At 33.5% G+C, this 12,955-nt stretch overlaps 1 protein-coding gene across 1 annotated transcript in view; it reads right to left on the bottom strand.

The window, feature by feature from the left end:
* The window catches only part of zpld1.S (zona pellucida-like domain containing 1 S homeolog), a 50,971-nt gene extending 40,248 nt beyond the window's left edge, over positions 1–10,723 (bottom strand). Inside the window, 1 exon segment of the mRNA NM_001094327.1 lies at positions 10,653–10,723. The gene's annotated coding sequence lies outside the window, so the exon portion shown is untranslated.
* Positions 10,724–12,955: the final 2,232 nt, after the last annotated feature.

Genomic DNA, 12,955 nt, shown 5'->3' with positions numbered 1-12,955 from the left:
ACCTTTGCCTGTTTATGAATATACCCTTTACAACTGGAATATTTATGGAGTTACTATTCATTGAAGTTAAATCATTTATATTTTCCTGATAACCATAAACAATAGAACATTTGCTATGTTTAGCAAAGAAAAATTATATGAAAATTATATATAAAACAATTTTATATAAAAATTATAGGACAAACAAAAATATGTATTAGCTTGAGGAAGATGGCGTTCTCAATAGAACAAAAAATGCACTAATGACAAAATCAATAACTTTTCAACACATAGTCAGTCCATTCAAGAACGTGAAATCAGAGCTACAAGACACACATCATGACCATACAAATAGCAAAGGCAGAGACAAAAACATGCCAGACCAGGACAATGAAGTACCAGAACTCCAGTTAAACCAGAAAATAATAATTAAGGAGGAACAGGAGTTAAGACACAAAAGAGGACTGTACCTAGGAACAGAGAGCAGATTTAGGATCAGAAACAAAGAGCTAAACTAGAAATTAAAGATCTATAACATGCAGTAATGTTATACAAATAGGTTTATAAACATTCATATGAAAAAGTTTGGGAACGCCTCTTAATTCTTCTGAGTTTTGTTTATCATCAGCTGAGCTTTCAACAACTTTCTTTTAATATATACAGTAAAATGGCTTAGGGAAACAGTAGCCTTTGATGAATGGGTTGAATTCATCTGACCCTTGACTTTAACAAGGGCCCCAGTCCCTGAACTAGCCACACAGCCCCACAGCATGATGGAACCTCCACCAAATTTGACAGTAGGTAGCAGGTGTTTTTCTTGGAATGTGGTGTTCATCTTTCGCCATGCAAAGCACTTTTTGTAATGTAATGATTGTGGCTTGTCTAAATGAGCTTTTGCATACAACAAGCGACTCTGTTTGAGGCGTGAGTGCAGAAAGGGCTTCTTTCTCATCACCCTGCCATACAGATGTTCTTTGTGCAAATTGTGCTGAATTGTAGACTGATGTACAGATACACCATTTGCAGCAAGATGTTCTTGCAGGTCTTTGGAGGTGATATTTGGGTTGTCTGCAACCATTCTCACAATCCTCCGCATATGCAGCTCCTGTATTTTTCTTGGCCTGCCAGACCTGGGTGTTACAGCAACTGTGCCTGTAGCCTTTCATTTCCTGATTACATTCCTTACAGTTGAAACTGAAAGTTTAAACCTCTGAGATAGATTTTTGTAGCCTTCCCCTAAGCCATGATACTGAACATTCTTTGTTTTCAGATCTTTTGAGAGTTGCTTTGAGGATCCTATGCTGTCACTATTCAGAGGAGAGTCAAACAGAAGCACAACTTGCAATTGGCCACTTTAAATACCTTTTCTCATGATTGGACACACCTGCCTATGCAGTTCAAGGCTTAACAAGCTAATACAACCAATTTGGTGCTGCCAGTAATCAGTATTATGCAGTTACATGCATTCAAATTAGCACAATTACAAAAATTACACACATTTTTGCACAGGCAGTTTTTAACATTTGATTTAATTTCATACAACTAAACACTGATTAACTAAAAATGTTTGTTCAGAAAACACCCCAGTACTCAGATGTTCCTGGGGAAATAAAATAAATACCACTGTTATCTTTTTTGTTGAAAGTGGAGCCAATTATTATGCAGGCTGAAAGGGGTTCCCAAACTTTTTCATATGACTGTATATAGACTTAAAAGGTTGAACTTGATGAACGCGAGAATTGTAATAAACAAAGTACTTGAGTGACTAATGCCATGCAATGCTATTCCATTGTAAACAGCTTTTTTCAAAAAAATGACATCTGCTGTGGAGAAAGATGATACTTCTGAAAATATACTCTGATAATATCACAAAATAAAATGGACTGGTACTTGGCACATTCGATTCGCAATAAGTTTCAAACCTTCAACTTTCTACCAAAGTCTTTCTATATTTCTTTATAAATGATTAACATATTTTACAGCACTGTACAGTAAATTGGAGTATACACTGAACATACAGATTAACATACAAATCAATCAAGAGATGCCCAAAAAAGTTTACAGTCTTTATGCAAACACTTCAATTAGGAATAGAACTATGGAATTATGGAACTATGGAATATATGCTCAGGACCTGTGGTTTTCCGGGTCTTTGGATATTGCAATAATTTGGATATTCATAAGTTCTTCTTAAGTCTGCTAGAAAATTATGTAACACAATAAGATGGTTTTGCTTCCAATAAGGATTAATTATCTTTCAGTATGGCTCAAGTACAAGCTACTGTTTTATTATTACAGAGAAAAGGGAAAAAATTTCAAAAACATTAGATTATTTGATTATAATGGAGTCAATTTGAGATGGCCTTTCCATAATTCAGTTTCAGTTTGAGTTTTTTGGATAACGGGCTTCCGGATAATTAAAATTAACTTGTTCTCTCTTAAAAAAACTTTACCATATCTGATAAAAATCAAGATAAATTGTATAATCCTCATCCTGACTCAGCAAATGGTCAAAAGACATTGATAGTCATCAGCAATGTAGGGTTTTCTGATCAGTGAATATAGAGCAAGAGAAGTGGGTCCCAGTGAATACTAGTTAAATAAAAATCGTGAGAGAATCTCCTCAATCAAAATGCTTTTTTATGTTGATTAATTTCCTAGCTCTACATATCCTACATCGAAGACTCTTCACTTATTGATGAACTTCAGTGAGGGCAAAATCAGTCTGTAGTTGGCATCTAATCAGCTAGTGTCCTGAATGTGCTTTAAAACCAAGTAGATAAGAATCAGCCTATAGGGTATTCCATGAAAATGATCATTTTAGTTAAACTGGGTTTCCTTCTCATGATTCCCCTTGCCATAAAGCAAGACAGTAATGTGTTATTTTTTCAGCAGAAACTGGAATGTAATTGATCATTAATTCTGCATAGGATATACAGCAAGGTAGACCGGCAGACAGGTACACTTAAGAGTACACTGCACTGTACTAGTCAGTTGATATTCATGAATCGAGGAAAAACACTGAGAAAAAAACATAAATGCAAATATACATGAGAATATTTTTGGAGCTTTGAATAGTCAGGATTTATTAAAGAATAAAACCACAACAAGTCTCCAAAAAAAAAAATACACCAAGGGGCCCATTCACTTAGCTCGAGTGAAGGAATAGAAGAAAAAAAGTTTGAATTTCTAATGATTTTTTTGGCTACTTCGACCATCGAATTGGCTAATTGAACTACGACTTTGAATCGAACGATTTGAACTAAAAATCGTTTGAATATTCGATAATCGAAGTACTGTCTCTTTAAAAATAACTTCGACCCCCTAGTTCGCCACCAAAAACCTACCGAGGTGCCATGTTAGCCTATGGGGAAGGTCCCCATAGGCTTTGTAAAATTTTTAGGTCGAAGAAAAATCGTTCGATCGATGGATTAAAATCCTTCGAATCAAAAGTTTCGAAGGATTTAATCGTTTGTGGTAAATCCTTCAACTTCGATATTCGACCCTATGTAAATCTGCCCCCAAGTAAAGCCTGGTGAGGCCAATAATTGGCAATTGCCTCTAACAGCTTTATATATTTTTTATATATTATATAACATTCAAGTTTTTTACCCTAATTTGAAATGAATGTAACAATGTGATCGCAATTCAATTGTTAGTAAATGGGACCTATAGTATATGAAAAAAACACAATGATAATATTAGTAATGTGTTTGCTTAGCTATCTGCACCAGTATGTTTGTGTGCTACTTCCATACTAATCTAAACAACAAATGCTGTGTTAGGCTACAAATGTATTGTTATTGCTATTTATAACCCATCTTTCTATTCAGTCCTATTCAGGTCCTATTCATATTTTAGTCTCGTATTCAATTATGGTTGCGTGGGTAATTTGAATCCTAGCTACCAGATTGCTGAAATTGCAAACTGGAGAGCTGCTGAATAAAAAGTTAAATAACTAAAAAGCCACAAAACATGAAAACCAAATACAAAATTTCTCTCTACATCATACTAAAGTTAATTCAAAGGGGAACAACCCCTTAGTTCATGAACTTACGCAATAGGGTAATATGGACCAATAGGACCTATGATTTCGCTGATTTAGATTACCAGCACACATATAACTCCCTGCATAAAGACCTTTGTTTATCTGTTAGCCAAAATGTTTACAAATGGGTTAGGGCATTGGGTTGTTGATGTCTCTATTTAAACTGTATAATCTATTTGCAAGGAAATTAGTAAATGTCAAAACAAAATAATCGCAACTATTATGGATTTTTAAATTATAAATAGACATAATACACAGCATAAGTTCTATTTATTTTGCATATTTTGAAAAAATATTTACAGGTATATAGGTTATAATGCCTATAGACAATATAGAACGTGGGAGGGGTATGGGAATGTTTATAGATCTGTTTCTCATAGTGATTCAGTTTTTACATTTGTAATATAAAAACTTTGAACAGCAGCAGGGGTATAATTTTAAATCTGACTGTGGACAATTATCAAAGTAACTGAGCAGAGAAGAGTGAGGAGAGGCTTCCTTCATTACCTAAAACATTGTTAGCTGGCCAGAGTAGCAACGTGGTGCTGCTGTTCCTAATCATAAATTCAGCATGGTCAAATCATAAACCTAATCCAAAGAGGAATAAAAGTGCATAAAAGTGCATTTTTTTGTATATTTATTAGTAATCACATTTCTATGTTAATGACAAGCATACATTTGAGTCTGAATTATCTAATAATTATCTAATAATTTCAAAAGAAAATAAAAGGCAAACATTTTCAGAATGGGGTCTTTTATATTTTTCAAGGCTGAATTTCCCTACACACTCTTGAACCATCACAGTGGGGTTGCCGTTTATTCTGTATTTCAGCGATGGTTCAGCAAGCATGAAAATGCATTTAAATTAGATGTGTTTAATTAAAGTTTGCTTGCTTATCCCAAAGATACAAGCAGCTTGGATTAATAAAGGAGCTGTTTGAAATCCGGCGCTTCATGTTTCATCTATTAAACTAATTGCAAAATTAATGAGAATATTGAAGCACTGTTATGTGACAAGTGTGTTTTAAAATAGGTAATACTATAGCTTTCTAAAGTGCTCAGCAAAGCAGACACAACTTTGGAACTACTGTAGATATGAAGTGTTAATTCAATTACCTTTATTAACACCCTATGGGGTATGTGCTGGGACATTCGGAGTGGGAATTGTTATGAATTCTGAAGTTTTAGAAATAGGCAGTAATGTAATAGTGGAGGAATGATTTAAAAAAATTGTATCAATGAAAATCACTTGTACCGCTGTTTATACAGAGATTTAATGGTGCTCTTGTTCCGGAATCTTGCTACACATTACTGTGTAGCATTGTCATGAATAACAAAAGGGACAGAACGAATATGTATTTAGTTGAGTCATTTTATTGAACCACCGACTATTTTGCCATCAAGTAGGATTATCCCTCTGAAAAGTTGCATATACAGTAAATGAAACGGGCTTAAATGTATGTGAATACTTGGTGTTGCTCAAAGAATTTAGTAAAAGTCATTCATTTTTTTTATTTAAAAAGCTTTTGCCAACCTGGATGATGGATACTTTTATAGTTTGTGCCATTTTGTAGTGAATGGAATAATGTTTCTTGCTGGAAATAATGACAAATGAAAAAAAACAAAACACTTGCAAGGTCTTGTTATTATGATTGTTCCATATTGCAATAAAACTGAACATAGGGCCAAATTTAATTCAGTGAGAAAAAGGTTTATCACGTAAGAACTCATGGACGAGATTCAATTTGAGATGCAATTCAATTCAGAAAAACTTATCTCACTGTTTACCATGTGAAAACTCTATTGAAGTCTATAGGGAAAAAACTTAACATAGAAATCCCTGTCCCCAAAGCAGTATATTTGTTATATTCTGATGTGTGTCACCTGCTTTAAGGTGCAGTAATGCCATTAATAACAATTGATCATGTGCTTTTTTGGCAAACTTCTAAAATTGCAAGATCATTTTTAAATGCGTTTAAGATATTTTCTGACATTATTGGTTCTGTGCAATTGCACATTTTCCTTCTGTGTCCTAAAGGGTACACTCAGTTGCAACAGGACAGATTGTGTTTATCGCTTCATTTCATCACTACTGTGATATAAATTGTGTGTGTTGCAGTAGCATATCAGTTTTCTGATACTTTAATGCCATTTCGTATCTTGATTGTAAGTATATATCACTGCAGCTCATCAATAATTGAATATCATTTTATTTTTATTCATTATTTCAAAACTGTTTCACCGCAGTTGAATGATGACTAAGATAAAATGTTACTGCCATTTATAATAATAATAATCATATTGCTTTCCATTACTAATATACTAAGCTTTCATTTCAGCATATTAATACATTTCCATTTATCACTACAGTTCATTATTGTATACTATGTCAATGAAACTGAATATATTAGTATCATGTGTTAAACAGTTCATCATTACAATATGGTGTGACTCTTACGTATATGTGGAGGCCTGTTTATTAAAGTATAAGTGGTTAGTGGTTTTAGAGGTTTTTGAAACCATGATTAAAATCTATTTCTCCAAACCACTAATGCAATAAAAGTTACTAAAAGATCTGAATATTAAAAATACAAACAAAAAAATGCTAAACGATGCACTAAACACATGAAAACATCTAGAAAATTTACTTTTTTGGATAATTACTAGAGAAAAAAAGTCTGAATTGATTAAAACTGCTCCAACAGGATCAGCACAACTCCCATTGACTTTTATGGGACCTTGACAGTTTTTACTTTTTAACAGTTTTTACACTTAATAAAGCTATAATTTTTGGAATTTTTGAGAAAGTTAAAAAACACAATGTTTTGAGAAAAAATATGATTTGTAAAAAAAATCAGAAAAATCCATAGTTTGTGCAGCTAGGAGATTAAAAGGACATTAGTCACAGAACCACTGCAATAGATTATAAATTGATAGACAGACAGACAGACAGACAGACAGACAGACAGACAGACAGACAGACAGACAGACAGACAGACAGATAGATAGATAGATAGATAGATAGATAGATAGATAGATTTTTGTTATAATTAATTATGTTATAATTATTTTTTAATTTTGTAATGAATTGAGTTTTTCTAAACATATGCAGGATGCAGTTGTTTTCTTTACCTTGCCTTCTTACCTCAAATTCTTTACTAATCCTGTTAATGGCTCAAAATTCTGCAATCATGTAACCAATTAGTTTCAGACAGAATGTCTGATCACTGTGTCAAGAATGTTCTATTATAAAGATAGCTCAGAAAGGAGATTTAATTATCTGATTAAACATCCTACATGCAAGTCTAAACATAACTATAACCTTTTTTTTAATTTAGGTAAATTGTTTTCAACAAAATGCTAGTTAACTAAACATAATGTTTTCAGGCAAATAGGCTACTTCTATGTACTTGTGGTTGAGGCCCATTTAACCTTATGTTGGCATGTTTCAGTGCAAGATTCTCATGAAATTTTAGGTTAGTTGGCTGGCTGGCTGATTTCATTGTTATTGGGTACGTTTTTATTTAAAGTGCTTATGATTGTGGTCTGGTGTGAGTATTAGCAAGCTTCTCAGCATCCCCAGGAATGTCTCATCCAGGGTAATACTTATAGAATAACATGAACACACCACCACTTGGCAATGTTTGTCATGAAAGTGGCTGGTGTGCCCAGACTAATACTTGCCATATATAATTAACAATTACATGCCAGGAATGATTCGGTACTGAATGTCAACCGGAGGATATACAGACAATGACACCCCATTGCTGAATTTTCCTATTTTAAAGTGGGACAAGGTGGCTGCTAGAATACCCGAATTCTAACTTATATATCAGAATTTCGGCTCTTGAAGATACCTGAAGCAGCTTTTTGCAGTCCATGGTAACATGTGGGCTGCTGCCGCCTGAGGCATCTTTCTCAACTTGCCCCATGGCAGCAAGGCATTTTTGCTTTTCCAGTGCTAGTTTGTTTAAATCTCTTCATCTGGACCCAACTGAAGTATTTATGTAATAACGTTCACACTGTGCACTTTTCACACTGGGCAATTCTTGCACTAAATATATACAGTATAGAGAGAGAGAGAGAGAGAGAGAGAGAGAGAGAGAGAGAGAGAGAGAGAGAGAGAGAGAGAGAGAGAGAGAGAGAGAGAGGGAGGGAGAGAGATTTTATTTTGTTTTTTAGAACAGGGGGTATAATATTTGTTCTAATATAAAAGTTACACAGATCCATATGACACACGTTCCATCACTAACTTACAATTAAACAGTAATTGAATAATTGCTGACATTACATAGTACCATTTTTAAAGACACATTTTACAGGATATATGTGGCTCTTGTGAATTTGAGATATACATGAATAAATATTTATATTTATTCAATAGGCATCCGTAGTCATGTTTTGAGGCACAACTGACAATTTACAAACAGCACCATTATACTCAGACTTCTACTTCATGGTTTGTCCTTTCCTTAATATTTCACATAGTTCCGATACATAGTATTCATAGCAGCTGAGCAGCAAAATGTTTTGATCAGTCTATTTAAGTCAGAAAATGAAAAAAGTATTGCTCAGTAACTGTGGGTAACTGCAGTGATACAATCCAGCATCTATTTTATCAAATTTGACATGTAAAATGTGCTTATATTCTTTTTATGTTGTGTATATCACCCATTCACAGTTTAAATAATGTTGCATCAGTAAAGGTTTACTTCTGTTGAAAAGCACTTGAAATAACACTATTAACCAGATTATTATTTTTTGTATTGCATAGTAGCAAACTATATGGCAGAAAGGTTTGCCAGAAATACAGTATTTTATAGTAGCATACTAAGTAGCAGTAAGGGCTACAAGAAATATAGTATCTTCACACAAATATTCTTTGACAGGAGTTTAAAAAATAATATGCACTTGTAGTTACTATGTATTATTGGAATCATCATACAAAACATTACAAATCATGCACATGGATTCATTTAATAATGTGTATAGGCACAAATATATGCCTATACATTTATTTAAAAAACACATAGGGGCCAATTGTGAAGGATTCGAAGCTAAAAAACTTCGAATTTCGAAGTTTTTTTTGGGCTACTTCGACCATCGAATGGGCTACTTCGACCTTCGACTACGGCTTCGAATCGAAGGATTCGAAGGATTTAATCATTCGATCGAAGGAATTATCCTTCGATCGTTCGATCGAACTATCTGCGCTAAATCCTTCGACGAAGTCGAAGGATTTTAGTTCCTAGTCGAATATCAAGGGTTAATTAACCCTCGATATTCGACCATTAGTGAATCGGCCCCTTACTGTTAATATCAATGGAAAACATTTTTCATCCTGCAGATTTCTGAACTATTACCATGATATTATATATTTTAATTGGAAGATTTAATAAAATATAAACTGGGCAGCACCTAAGGATCTTTAAGCAGTTTAATGTTTACATCACATTCTGGGGCAAATAATAAAACAGATGGTAGGATGGCAAATCTGCCCCTCTACATCAATTAAAATATACCAGAGAGTACTGTAAACTCTTTAGCCACCACATGTATGAATATTATATTGATCTAATAAACTTAATTTAGACAAAACACGGGCTCCTATAAACAATTAGTGTTTGAACTATCGTATTAAGCTGTCATTGATTTCTGGAATGTACTTGCTGAAAAATGTAGTTCCTAAATTAGATAAATAATTCAGTCTCACGTGAAAACTATAATATTTCAGTATAAGAAATACAAGAGCTGTTAACATTCCAAGGACTTATCTTATAGGGATCTGACTTTTTCATCCGAAACATTCAAATTACCACAATTAGACAGAAATCAGACAGACCGTCATGCTATTTTCTGTTTCAGTGGGATGGTGGAATAGCTTTCAGTTTGAAGGAATTTTCACTTATGGCAAATAGTAATGAATTCATCCCAAACTGTCAATTTTCTTTTGTCAAGATGGTAATTACAAGTGTGGCCAGACTGGACCACAATCTGAATGACCTCCTCTCAACAAGTTCTCAGGGATGTGTAACCCATTCATATGCTAATTAAAAAGAACATTTAATTAAAGGGAATTGTCTAATTTACTAAGCCTAATGGGGTTTTACTTCTCAAAAAACGAATAAAAATGTAATTAATTCTTTAAAGTCATCTAACAGAACCAGCCGCTGAAATTGAATTTAAGCAGGGAAAAGGGCACTTCAAAATGTCTTAACAAGATGAAGGTGTAAATTCACAGCTGTTTAATGCAATGCCTTTATACACATCTTTTAGTCTCTTGATTGTTTATCTTTGAGTTTGGAGAGGTGTGTACTTAGCATGTAGATTAGACCTGTCAAACAGTCAGCTTGTGCAAGCATAGCCACCTTGTAATGCACTTCACTTTGATGTTACATAAAGCTCAGCGTGCAACTTTCCCCGTTGAGTCCTAAGTCTTCTAATCAAAAACTGTCACATCGTACGCCTTCAACAATGACTAGGTTATTTTTATTTGACATTTTATTTAAAATCAACTGTAAACTGTGATTAAAAATGTTATATGCAGTAAGAGAGTTCTTTACTGGAGTATTTTAAAATATAAATATTCTACATCAGTATTCTAGAATAGAAAAAAAGAACTTACCCAAAAACCCCTTTGTAGTCGAATCAGCTGTAATCCATGTATCCTGTACTGCTGCATGTGACCAACTGTTTAACCTCTCTGTCCTACCAAATGTTTTTCAGGGAGCATTAACGTTCATTAACAGGCAAAAGGCACATTCATTCCAAAAGACCTCTCATTGAAATATGCCTGGGTGCAGAGGAGAAATTTGAACAGACTAGAGTTACTTTTTAAAAAAAAGTATATTATCCTGTAACCCAAGAATATTCCATGGCTGTTTTTTCAATACAGAATTCTAGTATCATTTTATCTATGAAAGTATTTGAAGAGACACATGGTGTAAAAGTTCAGCCTACTGAAATTATGCTGTCATCAGCTTTTTCAGGGTACACTGACTGTGAGATAAGCACTGCTAGCTAACCTGAAAATGTATCAATGTTCTACTGTCTTTTGTGAGAAATGTCTAGCCCTTTGAATAGCGGGCTAGACCTGCACAGGGAAAAAAAATGCATAAAACAGAATGCAGGTGGAGATGAAACAGCAATATGGAGTGTCAGCATAAAGACTTGTGTCATCGGAATGATAATAGTCACCCAGGAATGAAAACAGACAACACAGATGAACACAATTGAGCAGACCAAACGAAATGAAACAAAAGCTAAGTCATAATATCTACTCTTGTATCTCTAAAAGTATAATTTCTATGGAGTATTCATTATTTCATCCACTGGTACAGAGAAGGGGACTTGAGATGCTTGGCGCCAAATTTTTCCCAGAGTTGCTTTCTCAGTCAGTATACTTAGTTTGTTGGAAAGTAAGGTTGTTTTCTATTGTAAATATAATCATTTGAAACAGCATTCTTTATGCACTATTAAATAGCATGTAACTTTTCAGTTGAAAATTTATTAGTACTTCCTACCAATCAAGAGGGTTATTTTGTTCCATTATTGTTGCAAAACACTATAGTATTGCTAAATTACCCACCTAAGTGTCTTTATTCTTCTCAAAATAATTATAAAAGATTATGACCTTTTTCGATGCAATTGAATAACTGATTCTCCTTGAATCAAAGAGAGTCTTTTGTTTTATTAAACATAGTACTTCTTAGCCTCCAGGGCTGAATAGCATCTGTAATATTGTCTAGTATCTAGGAGAACTAGTACCTACTGCCCTCTATTGTAAATGCTATGGCCAATGTGTGATAAAACATGATGTTTTGCTTGATATTTGAGGCCTTTCAGATGTGTAACACTATTGACCTATACAATACATAGGATCCAATATTTGAACCCTTAAGCTGGCCATAGATGCAAAGATACAGTCGTATCAAAGCAAAGATTTGTATGATTTTCAGATCGTGTGGAGTGTCCCAACATTTAGGGGCCCATTTACTTAGCTCGAGTGAAGGAATAAATACTCTGATAATATCTATGGGTGACTGTCACTACTATATTTCGGGCATGACTTTGTACAATTGCTGTCTGTCAATTAATGGCCTGATTTGTTATTTTTCCTACTTATTTTAATATGAATGGGTAAAGGTAAGATCATTAGACAAAAACAAATGAGCATTTATCGTACAAAGTATAAAATCTTTACTTCTACGGCCAGCTTCACTCTTATCGTGGTATTGAAAAGCCAGTTATGATTACACATCAATATCAAATAACCTTTTACAAGTCCCAAATGATTGTGGCCAGTATTATAATTTATATAATTACTTCAATGCACAGTGAGTTTGCTTAGAAGGATTCAACATAGTAACATGCTAATTAAGGTTGAAAGTAGAAACACACTTTCTTAAATATGACTTGTGCAAATCTAGTCCAAGTTCTACCTTGTTGGTTAAATGAAATACATACAGTAGGTGAGAACTTATGGAGACATTCCCCTCTAAGTTTAGTTGTGAGTATTTATGAAATCATTGTGTAACAGCAATTTAAAATTTTGTATTTGGTCTAGTTAAAAAAAAGTTAACACACTAGCAGCTAACTTCCATGATAAAAATAAAGTCTATATTAAACTATTCATTTGTATAACATGTTTAAAAATATTTCACCATTTACAAAGTAGAAAAAAGTTGTACAAAGAGAAGGAAAGTTTTAAATAAAAAAATAATAAATGAAACAAAATGAAAAAAAAAAACCAGCTTTGGCTGATGGTTATGGTTATACAATGCCCAATAGCTTTAAAGTATGTGTATGTTCCATTATATATATATATATATATATATATATATATATATATATATATATATATATATATATATAGATATATAGATATATATATATGTAGAAAAACGTTGGTTATCCGCACTCCACTGT

The sequence above is a fragment of the Xenopus laevis genome, chromosome 2S (assembly GCF_017654675.1).
Source record: "Xenopus laevis strain J_2021 chromosome 2S, Xenopus_laevis_v10.1, whole genome shotgun sequence".
Classification (NCBI taxonomy): domain Eukaryota; kingdom Metazoa; phylum Chordata; class Amphibia; order Anura; family Pipidae; genus Xenopus; species Xenopus laevis.
This window is presented reverse-complemented; position numbering and strand designations above follow the sequence as displayed.